This window comes from Lepus europaeus, chromosome 9, assembly GCF_033115175.1.
Source record: "Lepus europaeus isolate LE1 chromosome 9, mLepTim1.pri, whole genome shotgun sequence".
Taxonomy (NCBI): Eukaryota; Metazoa; Chordata; class Mammalia; order Lagomorpha; family Leporidae; genus Lepus; species Lepus europaeus.
The window spans coordinates 16338024-16353260 of NC_084835.1; the positions used below are offsets into that span (position 1 = coordinate 16338024).

General features: G+C 46.7%; 1 long non-coding RNA gene across 2 annotated transcripts in view; it reads left to right on the forward strand.

The window, feature by feature from the left end:
• LOC133766442 (uncharacterized) overlaps positions 1 to 15237 on the forward strand; it is a 28239-nt gene that overhangs the window by 425 nt on the left and 12577 nt on the right. For both annotated transcript variants that reach the window (XR_009866712.1, XR_009866711.1), the window contains exon 2: positions 173 to 315. This is a non-coding gene — a long non-coding RNA (uncharacterized LOC133766442). The remainder of the gene's footprint in view (positions 1 to 172; positions 316 to 15237) is intronic.

Here is a 15237-nt window from a genome sequence, read left to right on the forward strand (position 1 = left end):
TGTCACCGTCAGCATCTGTAGCCTCTTAGCCATCAGAGACAGCCTGCTTGTGTAATGACAGCGCTGGCCACCATCCTTCCACTCCTGCAGTTTGCCTAACTTCGTGCCCACTGGATTAGATAGGCCTGCTGCCTTTAGGCAGCCCACACTAACATGTCCCCTTTTCCTTTAGATGCAGTAGAGCTCTCTCTGTCTCCGTCTGTTGGGGGCTGCCTAGGACGCGGTAACACAGAGGGAACAGAAGTTCGTTCCTCACGGTTTGGAGGCTGGGAAATCCAGTATCTAACCAGCATCCCATGACAGAAGACCAAGAGAGTAAGCGAGCGTAAAAGGGGGCCCTGCTTCTCCTCTCCTAGGGATGCCTCTAACGAAATGAGGGGCCTGTTCTCAAGATGCGACATTAAATGCTTTGGGGGGGGGGGTCCCTGTGACCCAAACACCTCTCTTCCCAACATGGCTGCAACAGAGACCAGGTTTCAAAGCGTAGCATTCTCCTCTGATCGTCTTCCCTCAGGGCAGCCTCTCTCTGCAAACCTGTCTCTGTCATCCCTTTCGCACTCAGAGTCTCAGCCTTGTACAATGGCTGTAGCTTTTTAAAGGGACGTTATTGCCGGCGCCGCGGCTCACTTGGCTAATCCTCCGTCTGCGGCGCCAGCACCCTGGGTTCTAGTCCCGGTCGGGCACTGGATTCTGTGTCCCAGGTGCTCCTTTTCCAGTCCAGCTCTCTGCTATGGCCCGGGAAGGCAGTGGAGGATGGCCCAAGTGCTTGGGCCCTGCACCCGCATGGGAGACCAGGAGGAAGCACCTGGCTCCTGGCTTCGGATCGGTGAAGCTCCAGCCGTTGCGGCCAGTTGGGGGGTGAACCAACGGAAGGAAGACCTTTCTCTCTGTCTCTCTCTCTCACTGTCTAAATCTGCCTGTCAAAAAAAAAAAAGGGGGGGGGGGGACATTATTGAGTCTCCTTCCAGCTAACACTGAAAGTTCCTCAAAGATAGCGATACTCTCCACTGGGATTTACTCGTGTTCTCTTGGGCGTAGTAAGATTTCACATTTGTATTGTACTTGTTGCAGTTCACAGAATGAAGAGCAGAACATGTAAACAGTACTTTGGCAGGAATTCATGGTGTGGCCAGAGATTGGGATGTGTCTGCAGAAACTGGTGCTCCGCTCTCTCTTCCTCTCGGAGCAGGTCGGGGCTAGGGGAACTCCAGCCGTACTGGTCAGCCCAGCTGTTGGGGGTTCTGTTGCCTGGAACGAATTCCAAGCCTAGTGATGCTCAGTCCAGTAACAGAACCCCAGGATGTGGAAGCAATTCCTGCAGCACTTGTAGAAAGTTGGGGTGTCAAAGATGCACTCTTGGAAGTGTTGGTGGACCTGGAGCCTGCTTTCATAGATGTTTGTGGCTCCTGCATGGTAAAAGACACAGGAGAGAGAGAGAGAGAGAGAGAGAGAGAGAGAGAGAGAGAGAGATCATGTAGCCAGTGCTCAAGTTTTTCCAGACACTGATAGCACAGTGCAAAAGGCCATGAGACTTCATGGTCTTGTCCATCTCTGGAGCTAGTTCTGGCCCAGGCTTCACCTTGCTGTGGCTGGAGGAGCTGTGACAAGAAGTTCAAGCTGGAATCAGCTACCCACCCAGGTCCTGGGTGTTGATTGTTGAGATCATAAAGTGTGTTTTCCTTGGGAGATGATGAGCCTATATTATCCGTCACTGCCACCTTTATCTCAAGGGCTCCACTTACACCAACTCCAACCACCGTTTGGGCCAGGCCTTCTGTATACTGCTTCCCTATACTTTGGTGATGTCCTCAGAGCACATCTTCTAGAGCGTAAGGGCAACTTGGTCCTCATCTCCAAATCCATTTCTTCTTGGTGACCCCTCAGCAATGACCTGGCTGAGCAGTGCTCACGCTGGGAGATTCTCAACGGCTACTTAGAACTCTTCAGTCAGAGGGCCAGATGTGACACTGACCAAGGCAAGTATGCACGCTCTACAGGGGCTGTGGCCCAACGAACTGAGCACACCCATTGCACCACCTAGACCAAGTATACACCATGCAGGTTGATGACCCCTGCTCCATTTCTTTCACAGTTAGTATTCATTTCCAGCCCCTCCAGGCAAAATGCCAGGCCACCACAGGGGCCTGGACCTTTATCACAAACACTTGCAAACCGGAGTGAAGAAGGGCAAGTTTTCTGAGGACCTCAGCCTGGCTGCCTTATTAAGGGAGTGCTGTAATTAAGCAGGGTGAGAAGGGGCGTGTCTCAGGGAGATAATAGGAAGGGCACAGATGGTAAGGGGACATGTAGCTGGGTCAAGGGAAGAGGCTAGACACCCATCAGCTGGATGAACTTGGAAAAACAAATCACATGATTAGGTCTTCTCAAACTATTATGCATGCAAACTTCTTGTGGATCTCCTTAAATTGCAGATTCTGACTGTAGGTCTGGGATGGGCCTAAGATTCTCTGTTTCTAGCCAGCACCCAGTCCTGCCAGCGTTCCTGCCGCCAGTCAGTGCCCCTACCCAATAACAACAAAAGGAAGTAAAATTAACATGAAACAATTTAATGTCTGAGGCTCTGGTCTTTGTTGTGCGCACCTAGAAACATAAAGGATGTTTGCTTTAGTATTCTGATGGCATTAAAAAAGAAATTCATAAAATTCCCATGATTAAAAAAAATCTTAGAACCTCTGTAGTATGGAATATAATGGCAGTAATTAAGAAAGATGGTAGAGGGCTGGCATTGCGGCGTAGCAGGTTAAGCCTCCACCTGCAATACCAGCATCTTGTATGGATGCCAGTTTAAGTCCTGGCTGCCCCTCTTCCGATCCAGCTCCCTGCTAATGTGCCTGGGAAAGCAGTGGAAGATGGCCCAAGTGCTTGAACCCCTGCACCCATGTGGAAGATCTGGAAGAAGCTCTTGGCTCCTGGCTCCTGGCTTCAGCCTGGCCCAGCCCTGGCCATTTGCAGCCATTTAGGGAGTGAACCAGTGGATGGAAGATCTCTGTCTTTCCTCCTCTCTGTAACTCTGCCTTTCAAATAATTTTTTTTAAAGATTTATTTATTAATTTGAAAGGCAGAGTTACACAGACAGAAAGAAAGAGAGAGAGAGAGAGAGAGAGAGGTCTTCCATCCTCTGGTTCACTCCCCAATTGTTTTCAATGGCCGGAGCTGTGCCAATCCGAAGCCAGGATCCAGGATCCAGGAGCCTCCTCTGGGAATTCTATGTGGGTGCAGGGGCCCAAGGACTTAGGCCATCCTCTATTGCTTTCCCAGGCCATAGAAAGCTGGACTGAAAGTGGAACAACCGGGCCTCAAACCGGTGCCCACATGGGATGCCAGCACTTCAGGCCAGGACGTTAACCCACTACATCACAGCACCGGCCCCTCAAATAATATTTTTTTAAAAAAGAAAAATGATAGATCTATATGTACTAATACCCCCAAGAAGTAACCCCAAGCATGTTGATATATAGAAAAAGCAAAAATTGTGATACAAATTTGTTCGAGATTAATAAAATTAATTGATTTCCAGATAACTGATCAAGAAAAAAATGGAAAGGAGGTAAGAAAGAAAAAGCTGACAATATCAGGAATGGAAAAAAAGATATCACTGTAGATCTTACCAACATGAAAAAGATGGTGAGACAGTATTACAAATAGCTCTTTGCCAATAAATTCAGCAACTTAGATGAAATAGCCAAAACGTTTGGAAAATATAGCTTACCAAAACTGACAAAATGAAAGAGAAAATCTGAATAGCTCAGTGTTTTTAAATTGAATATATAAAGTAAAATTATATAATATATAATTGAATATATAATGTAAAATAAAGCTTCCATGAAGATAAATATTTTTTTCAAGGCCGGCGCCGTGGCTTAACAGGCTAATCCTCCGCCTTGCGGTGCCGGCACACCAGGTCCTAGTCCCGGTTGGGGTGCCGGATTCTATCCCGGTTGCCCCTCTTCCAGGCCAGCTCTCTGCTATGGCCCAGGAAGGCAGTGGAGGATGGCCCAAGTCCTTGGGCTCTGCACCCGCGTGGGAGACCAGGTGAGCCACAGTGCCGGCCTTAGTTCTTAGTCACTTCTCACATCAGCTGGCGTCTGTTTCTGCTTCCCATGAAGCTGAACTTAGGATTTGTGACAGTGAGGCAGTGTAATTTACAAGGCTGGGACTTAGGGGACCTTAGCTTCAGTGTTCACCAGTTCGTCTGCTGCTTCTTGAAATTCAGTCACCATAAGAAAAGGGTGACTACTCGGAGACTCTTATACCATGAAGAAGCTTGCTAGCCTGGGGAGAGGAGAGAGAGAGAGAGAGGCCAAGACCATGCGCAGAGCACCCAGGCACCAGACTTGTGAGTGAGGCCTTCCTTGAATTTCCAGTCAAACCACCCATCACCCAAATGCATGGCCACAACCAGATCCACCCACATGGATTTACATATCTGGGTAGATGAATGTGAATTCCTGACCAAGACTGTTTAAGAAAGTAAAGCAGTGGTGGTTTTTAAGCCGCGGTATTCTGAGTTAGTTTGTTGCATAGATTGCTACGTAATAGATCATCAGACATGGATAGCCCTTTATCCAATGCTTTGCTTTGAATGTGTCCCCAAAAGCTCCTGTGTTGGAAACGTAATTGATACAGCAGTGTTGAGAGAAGGAACAGTGTCGTTACTGTGGGAACGGATGCATTATCTCAGGAGCAGGTTTGTCGTAAAAACAAATTCTACACCTTCTTGACCCCTCTTGCTTGCTTTGTCACACATGTCATGCCTTCTGCCATGTCACGCTGCAGCCAGAAGCCATGCCTTATTCATGGACTCGCCAGTCTACAGAAACATGAACCAAAAAACAAACAAACAAACAAACAAACAAAAAACCTCTATTCCTTGTAAATCCCCCAGTCTGTGGTATTCTTAATCGCCATGTAAGATAGACGAAGATGGTATTTCCCACATGTGTAATGCTGCTACTTCAGGTACTGAACTGTGTAGTTAATTGAGTTCAAGTTGTCTTCACAAATAGTTTGAGATAATTACAGATATGCATACAGTTGTAAAAACAGTACAGAGAGAACCTGTGTTCCCTTTACCAGAGTCTCCTTCTAATAGCATCTTGCAAAACCACACTACAATGTCACAACCAGGACGTTGACGTTGAAATGGTAAAGAAATGGAGCATTCCCACCACCACCAGCATCCCTCACGTGGCCCCTTGAAAGCCACAGCCACTCCCTTCTGTGCTTAAAACCCGCCCATCCTTCACCTCTGGCAGCCACTAAGCTGTTCTATCCTTTTACTTCAAGAAAGCTCTAGAAATGCGATTGTGTAGTATGCGACCCTTTGGGAGATTCATTGAAGTTGTTGTTGTACCCATAGCCCGTTCCTTTTCATTGCTCACTAGTATTCCCTGGGTTGATGCACCACAGTTGGTTTGTTCCTCTGTGGAAGGACACCTGGGTTGTTTCTGGTTGTTTCTGTCTTTCAGACATCACAAGTAAAACTGCTACAGTCACTTGTGGACAGGCTTTTGTGTGAGGCTGAGTTTTAATTTCTCTGGAGTAAATGCCTAGAGTTTTAATTTCTCTATAGTAATTGCTGGGTTACATGATAGTTGAATGGTTTTTGATAAAAGAAAAAGAAACACAACCTGTCAAACTATTTTCCAGAGTGGCTGTACCGTTTAATAGTCTCACCAGCCAAGTGTGATTGATGCAATTGCTTCCCATCCTTGCTAGCTCTGTTTTTATTTCAGCCATCCTTTAGGTGTGTAGCGCTGTCCACTGTGATCTTGATTTGCATGTCCTTGGTGGCCAGGGATGGTGGAATCTTTTCACGTGTTTTTTTGCCGCCTGAATATCCTTTTCAGTGATGTGTATGCTTGAGTATCTTGCTTGCTCTCTGCTGAGCTGTGAGAAGTCTATATATTCTGTAAATAGCAGTCTTTTGTCAGATATGTGGTTTGCAAATATCTGTCACCTGTAGCATGCCTATTCACATGGACTTTAGCAGAAAACTCTTTCATTTGATAACATCCAGCTAGTTATTTTTTTTTTTTTAGATTATGCTTTTGAAGTCCTGAAGATTTCCCCCTGTGCTTTTTTCTTTTCTTTTTAAAATGATTTTTATTTATTCATTGGACAGGTAGAGTTACAGACAGAGAGAGAGAGACAGAGAGAAAGGTTTTTCTTTTGTTGGTTTACTCCCCAAAAGGCCGCAATGGCTGGAGCTATGCCGATCCGAAGCCAGGAGCCAGGTGCCTCCTCTTGGTCTCCCACGCGGGTGCAGAGGCCAAGTACTTGGGCCATCCTCCACTGCCTTCCCAGGCCATAGCAGAGAGCCGGACTGGAAGAGGAGCAACCGGGACAGAATCCGGCACCCATATGGGATGCCAGTGCTGCAGGGGGAGGATTAACCTAGTGCACCATGGCGCCAGCCCCTTCTTTTCTTTTCTTTTCTTTTTTTTTTTTTTCAGAGTTCTTTATTTATTTGAAAGGCAGAGTTACAGAGAGGCAGAGGCAGAGAGAGAGAGAAAGAAAGAGAGAGGTCTTCCATATGCTGGTTCACTCCCCAGATGGCCACAATGGCCGGAGCTGTGCCGATTCGAAGCCAGGAGCCAGGAGTTTCCTCTGGGTCTCCCACGTGGGTGCAGGGACCCAAGGACTTGGGCCATCTTCTACTGCTAGCCCAGGGCATAGCAGAGAGCTGGACTAGAAGTGGAGCAGCCAGGTCTCAATCCGGTGCCCATGTGGGATGCCGACACTGCAGGTGGCGGCTTTACCCACTGTGCTATAGCACCAGCCCCCTCGGTGCTTTTTTTCTGAAAGTTTTGTAGATTTATGGGTTGCATTTCAGTTCATGATCTAATTTGAGATAATTTTTATGTAAGGTGAGATGTTTGGCTGAAGGGCTTTTTTAAAATTTCTTTTGCATGTGGAATTATTAAGCTTCAGCAACATCTATTGAAATTAAAATAAGGTATTTTAAAATGCTTTTTCATGTGTTGCTAAGTAACCTCTTATGCTCTTACATGACACATGGGTGGGCATTGTGGCACAGCAGGTGACACATGCCTCTTGGTTTGCCCACATCCCATATTAAAATGCCCGTCCAAGTCCTAGTTACTCCACCTCCAATCTGGCCTCCTGCTAATGCATTTTGGGAGGCAGAAGAGGATGCCCCAAGTACTTGGGTATCTGCCATCCACTTACGGAACCAAGGTGGAGTTCTGGCATCTGGCTTTGGGCCTGGCATAGCCCTGGTGGTGGAAGGCATTTGGGGAGTAGACTAGAGGACAAGATCTCTCTCTCTCTCTCCTCTCTCTCTTGCTCTGCCTTTCAAGTAGATGAAGGTAAATAAACATAAAAAACAAACAAACACAAAGACGTAAGATTGGTAAAAGGTGATACATGTCGGGGAACGGAGACTGGTGCACATCAAGATGTGGTTCTCAAAACCCCCTTGAATGAAGACTGTGTGGCCCAGGCTACAGAGAGTGCTTCAGTGGGACAGCTTCCAGCTTTAGTGTCTTCAGGCATCACATTAGCTACAGAGACAGCCACTGCCCTTCTGGGGGGATGCTCACATAGCTAATGATACGCTGAGTCAGGTGCAAAGGATCCAGCACTTTGACCCAAAGTGAGCCGGTTCTGTACTCATTTCTGCTTCAGAGCCCTCAGGGGCTGAGTTTCCTGAGCCCATATTACAACTCCACATCTCCATCTACCCTAGCCCCACTTTCTCCCCTTCGCCCCACAAGGACTGCTCTCTAGAACAGTCCTGAGTAGTAAACTCTAAGGCAGCTTCCTGGAGAGGCCAACCTATGGCACTTATTTTCATTTCCTCTTCACGCTAAGCCTGCCATTTGGCTTCAGCCTTCAGAATGACGAAGAAGTTGTGACTTGATGGTTGTCAGGTACCATGAAGGAACCAGTCACCTCGGGAGAACTTTGTTCAGAAAGTCTCCTCTCACACACAGCAGCACCGAAGAGGAGAGCAAGCTGCAAAGTAGGGAATGGGCAGATGTGGGTGGTAGCATGAGCACAAGTGTGCACGCAAGAGAAAGAGAAAGGCCATCGTAGGTGACAGAGTTGCCAGGTGCTCTCTCCTCTGTTGCTGCCCTTGCTGTGGGTCTGGCCAGGCTTGGCACAGATTCTTGTGTCAACATGAGTAGGAATTCCAGGAAGAGGCATAGAGAAAGCTGAGCAAGAAAGCAAGATTTATTTATTTAAAATGAAAGTGTAGACGGAGAAAATAAGTGTGGGCAAGCTCCCGAGAAGACAGCTGCGATTAGCAGGGATTGAGAAGATCCTTTCATAGGATCTGGGGGGCATAGGCTGTGGTGTCTGGAGTGAGGTTTAATTGAATATTCAAAGAGGTGGAGTTTGTGGCAGGGCCCGAGTGTGGCCCCTTTTCTTGCTCTTTTTTTTTGTATCATGTGAACATCAGGTACACAATGGGAGTAGGAATGTTGGACATGGTGATTTCATTACAGTGACTTTATAATGGGCTGAAGATTTTCCCGGGGCCACTGACGGCAACTAATGGTATTGAATAATATGTAGTTGTAGTTTTTTGTTTGTTTGTTTGTTTTTAATTTAAAAGTCAGAGTGAGTTGGAGATGAGAGAGTGAGAGAGAGATCTTCCATTTGCTGATTCACTCCCCCAGTGGCCACAACAGCCAAGACTAGACCAGGCAGAAGCCAGGAACCAGGAATTTCTTGAGAGTCTTCCCACATGGACAGCAGGGGCCCAAACACTTGGGCCATCTTCCACTGCTTTTCCCAGGCCATTAGCAGGGAGCTGGGATCAGAAGTGGAGCAGCCAGGATGAAAACTGACACCCATGTAAGATGCCAGTGACAGAGGTGGCAGCCTAACCTGCTACGCCACAACACTGGCCCCCAGTGTAAGTTCTTAAGTGGCAAAATCCCAGCAGCTACAATCTGCAGGGAATGGGTGGGGGTTTGGGTAGTACATGTGGGGCTGCATTGCGGGCAGGGCTGCCGCACAGGTGCTGGCAATCTCAGCTCCTCCTTGTTAGCCACTCCTCTTCCTACGTGGGTTCCAGTTCCAAGAAGGCAGATGTGTGGGTGGTTATCCAGAAGTCAGACAGGGTCAACTGGTCAACCCTTGCCATTGCCTTGTAATCAAAAACTCGGTCATGATTCTTAAATGATTCCCAAGCTTCCACCAGCTCCTCTTCTCGTGTCCTTTGGATATTTGTCATGACTGCTTAGTCTTAGCCATCTGAGTTGTGGAATCACTCCTCAGTGAGTAGAAATCCAGACCTCCACCAGAAGTAGGTGTCACACAGAGTAATTTATCTGCAGCAAATAAGGAGAGCACAGGGAATCGTTTTCCAAAGTCATAGCTCCTGGAGCCAAGGGAAGTCTCTTATCTTGGGAGAAAAGAATATGCAGGAGGGAAGTACCTGTCATCACACATGACAGGGGGCACACACTGACTAAGGTGCAGTTTTAGAAACATGCCCTGACATACTTTGCATGTCATGGCAGTAAGGCAGAAGCTCTTCCTGGGGCAGAGGTCTTGGCACGAACATTTGAAAGGTTGCCCCATGGGCATTGGCATCTGTTCGATTGTCCTGGTTGTGACCACAGCTATCCAAGCTAGGTTCTCGGGTTACTTATGGCCACCTGTTTCCTCCTTCTGGGTCTGAAAGATAACTTGTGCTGAAATGTTACTCTTTTGCCGGGTTACCCAGGGACAGGCTTCCTCATACTCTCGTTATACATTAGGAAACCCTGCCTTAAACCGATAAAGAGTCCATAAGAGTGATTGCCCAATTTCAAGTTTCGGTGCCATTGGAGGTAGGAACAGGGAAGAGAGAAGAAACGAAGAGGTCAGGGGCAAGCATTGAACTTCTGTCTTGTCCCCAGGCTTCAGGGAATTCGAAATCATGGTGACTAGGGGAGAGAATCTTAACAATGCTCCTTCCCTATGCCTTTCATTACATTTGATACAATAAAAGAGCCTAGATTTTAATTTCCAGTAAAATTAATGTTTTTTTTAAAAGTTCCTATCTACCCTATTTCAGATCTTTTAACTTTTACTTTTCTTCTTTCGTTTCCGATAAGTCCATGCTTAAATAATAGGCAGCCTCATCAATCAGGAAAGTTGTTCTCCAAAATGTTGACATTGGCTGGCGCCATGGCTTAACAGGCTAAATCTCCACCTTGTGGCGCCGGCACACCGGGTTCTAGTCCCAGTCGGGCACCGGATTCTATCCCGGTTGCCCCTCTTCCAGGCCAGCTCTCTGCTATGGCCCCGGAAGGCAGTGGAGGATGGCCCAAGTCCCTGGGCCCTGCACCCACATGGGAGACCAGGAGAAGCACTTGGCTCCTGGCTTCGGATCAGCATGATGCGCCGGCCGCAGCAGCCATTGGAGGGTGAACCAACGGCAAAAAGACCTTTCTCTCTGTTTCTCTCTCTCACTATCCACTCTGCCTGTAAAAACAAACAAACAAACAAAAAAAAAAAACAAAATGTTGACATTGAAAACGTCTGTTGCCTTTCTGGGTTTGCATTTATGAGAACAAAACCCGTCTATTGTAGTCTTATGTGTGCTCCAGAACATTTGCAGCAGGGGCAGGTTTCTACAGTCGTGGAAAGAAAGTGTTCGTACCCATAATTCCCTCTGACATTAACGTTGCCTGTTTATTCACCCTCTCATCATTTTGAAAACGCAGCCTTAAGTCTAATACAGCTTATTGCATACTCATTCCGATTAGGCTGCACTTCTGGCAGAAAACAAACAGCAATTGGTGTCTAGCTGGTGTCTTGGCTCTATCACATTTCCTGACAAGTGGAGAATGATCTGTTTGTGATGCCATAAATACTTGGTTCTGAGTCATTCAGTGAATTGGCTTATTTAGCTTTAGTTCTGCCCGAATGCACAGAAGGAACAATTTCCACCCATCACTGATTCCACACTGAGATACGCTGTGATTGTGCCTGCAGCCAGAACTTCATGGTGGAGTGAGTGAATGAGCTGTTAGGAAGAGGCTGTTCCCAGTCAGTGCAAAACTAGCAGTGATCTTGTTTATCTATGCAGCTGGAATTGGCTTGTGTCTGTCCCCAAGAACCGATTGTTAACATCTTCAGGAATTTTGTGAGCTGGATGTTAAACCTTGCTAATGTGAGATTGTTAGCATTTGTACCACAGAACTCGTTGATCATTGCAAATCAGGACTCTTTCTGTTTCATTTTATTTTTCTTTCTTCATTTATTTGAAAGACAGTATTACAGAGAGGAGAAGACAAAGAGAGAAAGAGAGAGAGAAGCAGAGAGAGAGAGAGCTCCTCCATCCACTAGGTCATTCCCCAAATGGCTGCAATGGCCAGAGCTGCACCGATATGAAGCCAGGAGCCAGGTGCTTCTTCCCAGTCCCCCATGTGGGTGCAGGGGCCCAAGCACCTGAGCCATCTTCCCCTGCTTTCCCAGGCCATTAGCAGGGAGCTGGATTGGAAATGGAGCAACCAGGTCTTGAACCTGCACCCATATGGGATGCCAGCGTTGTAAGCAGAGGCTTAACCTGCTGCGCCACATTGCTGGCCTCTGTTTTGTTTTTCTTAAGAGCTGATTTGTGGGGGCTGGCACTGTGGCGCAGCGGATTAAAGCCCTGGCCTGAAGCGCCGGCATCCCATGTGGGTGCTGGTTCTAGTCCTGGATGCTCCTCTTCCGATCCAGCTTTCTGCTGTGGCCTGGGATAGCAGTGGTCCTTGGACCCCTGCACCTGTGTGGGAGACCAGAGGAGGCTCCTGGCTCCTGGCTTCAGATTGGCACAGCTCTGGGAATTGCATCCAATTGGGCAGTGAACCGGCAGATGGAAGACCTCTCTCTCTGTCTCTACCTCTCTCTGTTACTCTTTCAAATAAGTAAAATAAATCTTAAAAAAAAAAAAAGGTTGGGAAGTTTCAAAAAAATATATTTTTTTAAAAAAAAGAGCTGATTTGTGAACATGACATTGCCTACTCTACCTCAATGTTGGAGATGGATAGCAAAGAACTTCAGGTTTCTGGGGGGAAAGCAGACAACACATGTAAACTAAAAATTCACAAAGAAATGAATGACAACAGTAGAGCAACTTTCAGTAAAGGTGCACAGTGTGAATAAATAGACTGAAGCTTTCGAAGTATAGAGACCTGATTATTAGACCAGACAAATGAGGTGATAATTTATGAGAGTGAGTCTCTAAGTTTTCTTTTTTGTGGAAATATACAGTACAAATCATAATGATGATCACATGGTGAACACACCCACATAAGCACCATCCAGGTTACTTAGCAAAATTTGAAAGAGAAAAAGAGAAACCTTGGTGATAAACAGAGTGGGCAGTCCAGGCAGGCCTGTGACAAGGCTGATGACATGCTGAACAGATCTGAAGGGACTTCAAACAGTGTGTAGAAAAGTGGAGTTAAATGATAAGTTTATTTTGGTGCAAAAAAAAAAATGAAATCTGCACATAGCTTTTCCATAATATGCAGTTTCCATGAACTTTTTGAAGTCCTGTCATATTTGAACTTCAATAATTTCAGCTATCCAATACATCTTCTCTGGATTTTGATGTTATTGTATGATACGCTGCAAATCAGCTTATGAAGACTTTAGCTGAATGAACAGACATTTATTAGTGCAATTTAGAACTCTTAAAAACACCTCTCCTTTGAGATCTTTAAATATTGCTCAGCCACACTCTGCTTTTCCTAGTGTAGACTCTGAGGGTGGGGGAAATGGACTATTATGAAACATCTTTCTGTGAGGTTGAGTATAGATATGGTGTGCGTATCGCTCTCTGTTACTTTTGCATGATTAACTCCTCAGACTCCTACAACTAGACATTTAAACCATCTTTTGTGTGCATATGTGTCTTCTTTTATGGGGAGAAAGGCATATGTAAACAGCAGTGATAATTGTGATAGTATATGGAATTCTACCAGATTGCATCATTTTTATTGTAAAAATTAATTTTCAACAAGTACACAACCTTTAAACAGAAATGACACAGTAGCATGAGATTATGCCAGAGTGATTTCCCAAAACAGTGAAGCCCTCAGCAGTGAGCCCACCCTTTAAGCCCAGATTTTTTTCTACTTTGAGTCCCCCAGAGCTTCCTGTCAATCACTATACCTGAACCTAGGCATGGAACATTGGAGAAATTTCAACTGCAATTTGTATGCTTGCCAAGTTTCTTTTTGTTTTTTAAAAACATTTACATGATGGCCGGCGCCGCGGCTCACTAGGCTAATCCTCCGCCTTGCGGCGCCGGCACACCGGGTTTTAGTCCCAGTCGGGGCACCGGATTCTGTCCCGGTTGCCCCTCTTCCAGGCCAGCTCTCTGCTGTGGCCAGGGAGTGCAGTGGAGGATGGCCCAAGTACTTGGGCCCTGCACCTGCATGGGAGACCAGGAGAAGCACCTGGCTCCTGCCATCGGATCAGCGCTGTGCGCCGGTCGCGCGCGCCAACCGCGGCGGCCATTGGAGGGTGAACCAACGGCAAAGGAAGACCTTTCTCTCTGTCTCTCTCTCTCTCTCACTGTACACTCTGCCTGTCCAAAAAAAAAAAAAAAAAATTAAAAAAAAAAAAACATTAGCCGGCGCCGTGGCTTAACAGGCTAATCCTCCGCCTTGCGGCGCCGGCACACCGGGTTCTAGTCCCGGTCGGGGCACCGATCCTGTCCCGGTTGCCCCTCTTCCAGGCCAGCTCTCTGCTGTGGCCAGGGAGTGCAGTGGAGGATGGCCCAAGTGCTTGGGCCCTGCACCCCATGGGAGACCAGGATAAGCACCTGGCTCCTGCCATCGGATCAGCGCGGTGCGCCGGCCGCAGCGTGCCTACTGCGGCGGCCATTGGAGGGTGAACCAACGGCAAAGGAAGACCTTTCTCTCTATCTCCCTCTACTGTCCACTCTGCCTGTCAAAAATTAAAAAAAAAAAAAAATTAAAAAAAAACATTTACATGAAATGCACAGATACAGAGAAGGGGGATGAGAGGGGAGAGAGAGAGAGAGAGAGAGAGAGAGAGAATATGAATCTTCCATCCATTGGTTCACTCCCCAAATAGCTACAACAGCTAGGGCTGGGCCAGGCTGAAGCCTGGAGCCAGGAGCTTCATCTGGGTCTCCCATGTGGATGCAGGGACCCAAGGACTGGAGCCATCCTCTGCTGCTTTCCCAGGCACATTAGCAGGGAGCTGGATCAGAAGTGGGGCAGCTGGGACTTTAACTGGCGCCCAGTGTGCCACAACACCAGCCCCTCACCAGCTTTCACTGGGATTAATCAAGCACGACCGTTTCTTGATAAGTAGTGATGTGTCCTCTACTTCCTTTATAATTTCTAAAAGTACTTAGAACTGTGTTAAAGTTCTCACACTATGGAGGTGGAGTAAGTCATTTTTAGTGACTGAATTAAAGCTTGGGTGTAAGTAATAACTGCAAGGAATTGAAAGCACCACCTCGTTAAGTCCATTCATCTGTACTTGGTGCTGAAGAATTAGGATTATTTCCATCATGGGAAATCAGGGAATAGAGAGGTCCTGTTAGTTACCAATAGACAGGTGGTAGCAAGAGCTAAGGGGACCTTTTCTATTTCCTTGATTGAGTGTATCACACCATGGCTGTGACTGACTCATAAGGTGCTACTGCACTGAGAAAGACTATCCCATCACAACCCCTGTTGCTAAAGTACATTCTAAGATTGTGTTTCTAGCAGTGGTAATGGATTTGCATCTGTTGTGGGCCAGTTGAAATGAGCATCATAGCTGTCTATGAACCTGATGAGATCAATTTTGTCTGCCCTGTACTGTGGAGCTACCAGCCATTGTCCTACTTTTGAGCTGTAATGCAAGTGTTACCAGCCAGAGGCTTGGTTCCCAGTGCCAATCAGCCATCAGAGCAATGCTATATCTGGTATATTGGAAATGAGACCTCAGCTATAAACAGACATGTGAATCAGTTGTATAGTTGGGCCATTTATGTCTTGTTGCCATTTCATTTGTCATGGGACTGGGTCAGAAGGATCATTTTTCTTTTTTTTTTTAAAGATTTATTTATTTATTTGAAAGTCATAGTTACACAGAGAGAGGAGAGGCAGAGAGAGAGAGAGAGAGAGAGAGAGAGAGAGAGAGAGAGGTCTTCCATCCAATGGTTCATTGCCCAATTGGCTGCAACAGCCAGAGCTGCGCCAATCTGAAGGCAGGAACCAGGAGCTTCTTCTGGGTCTC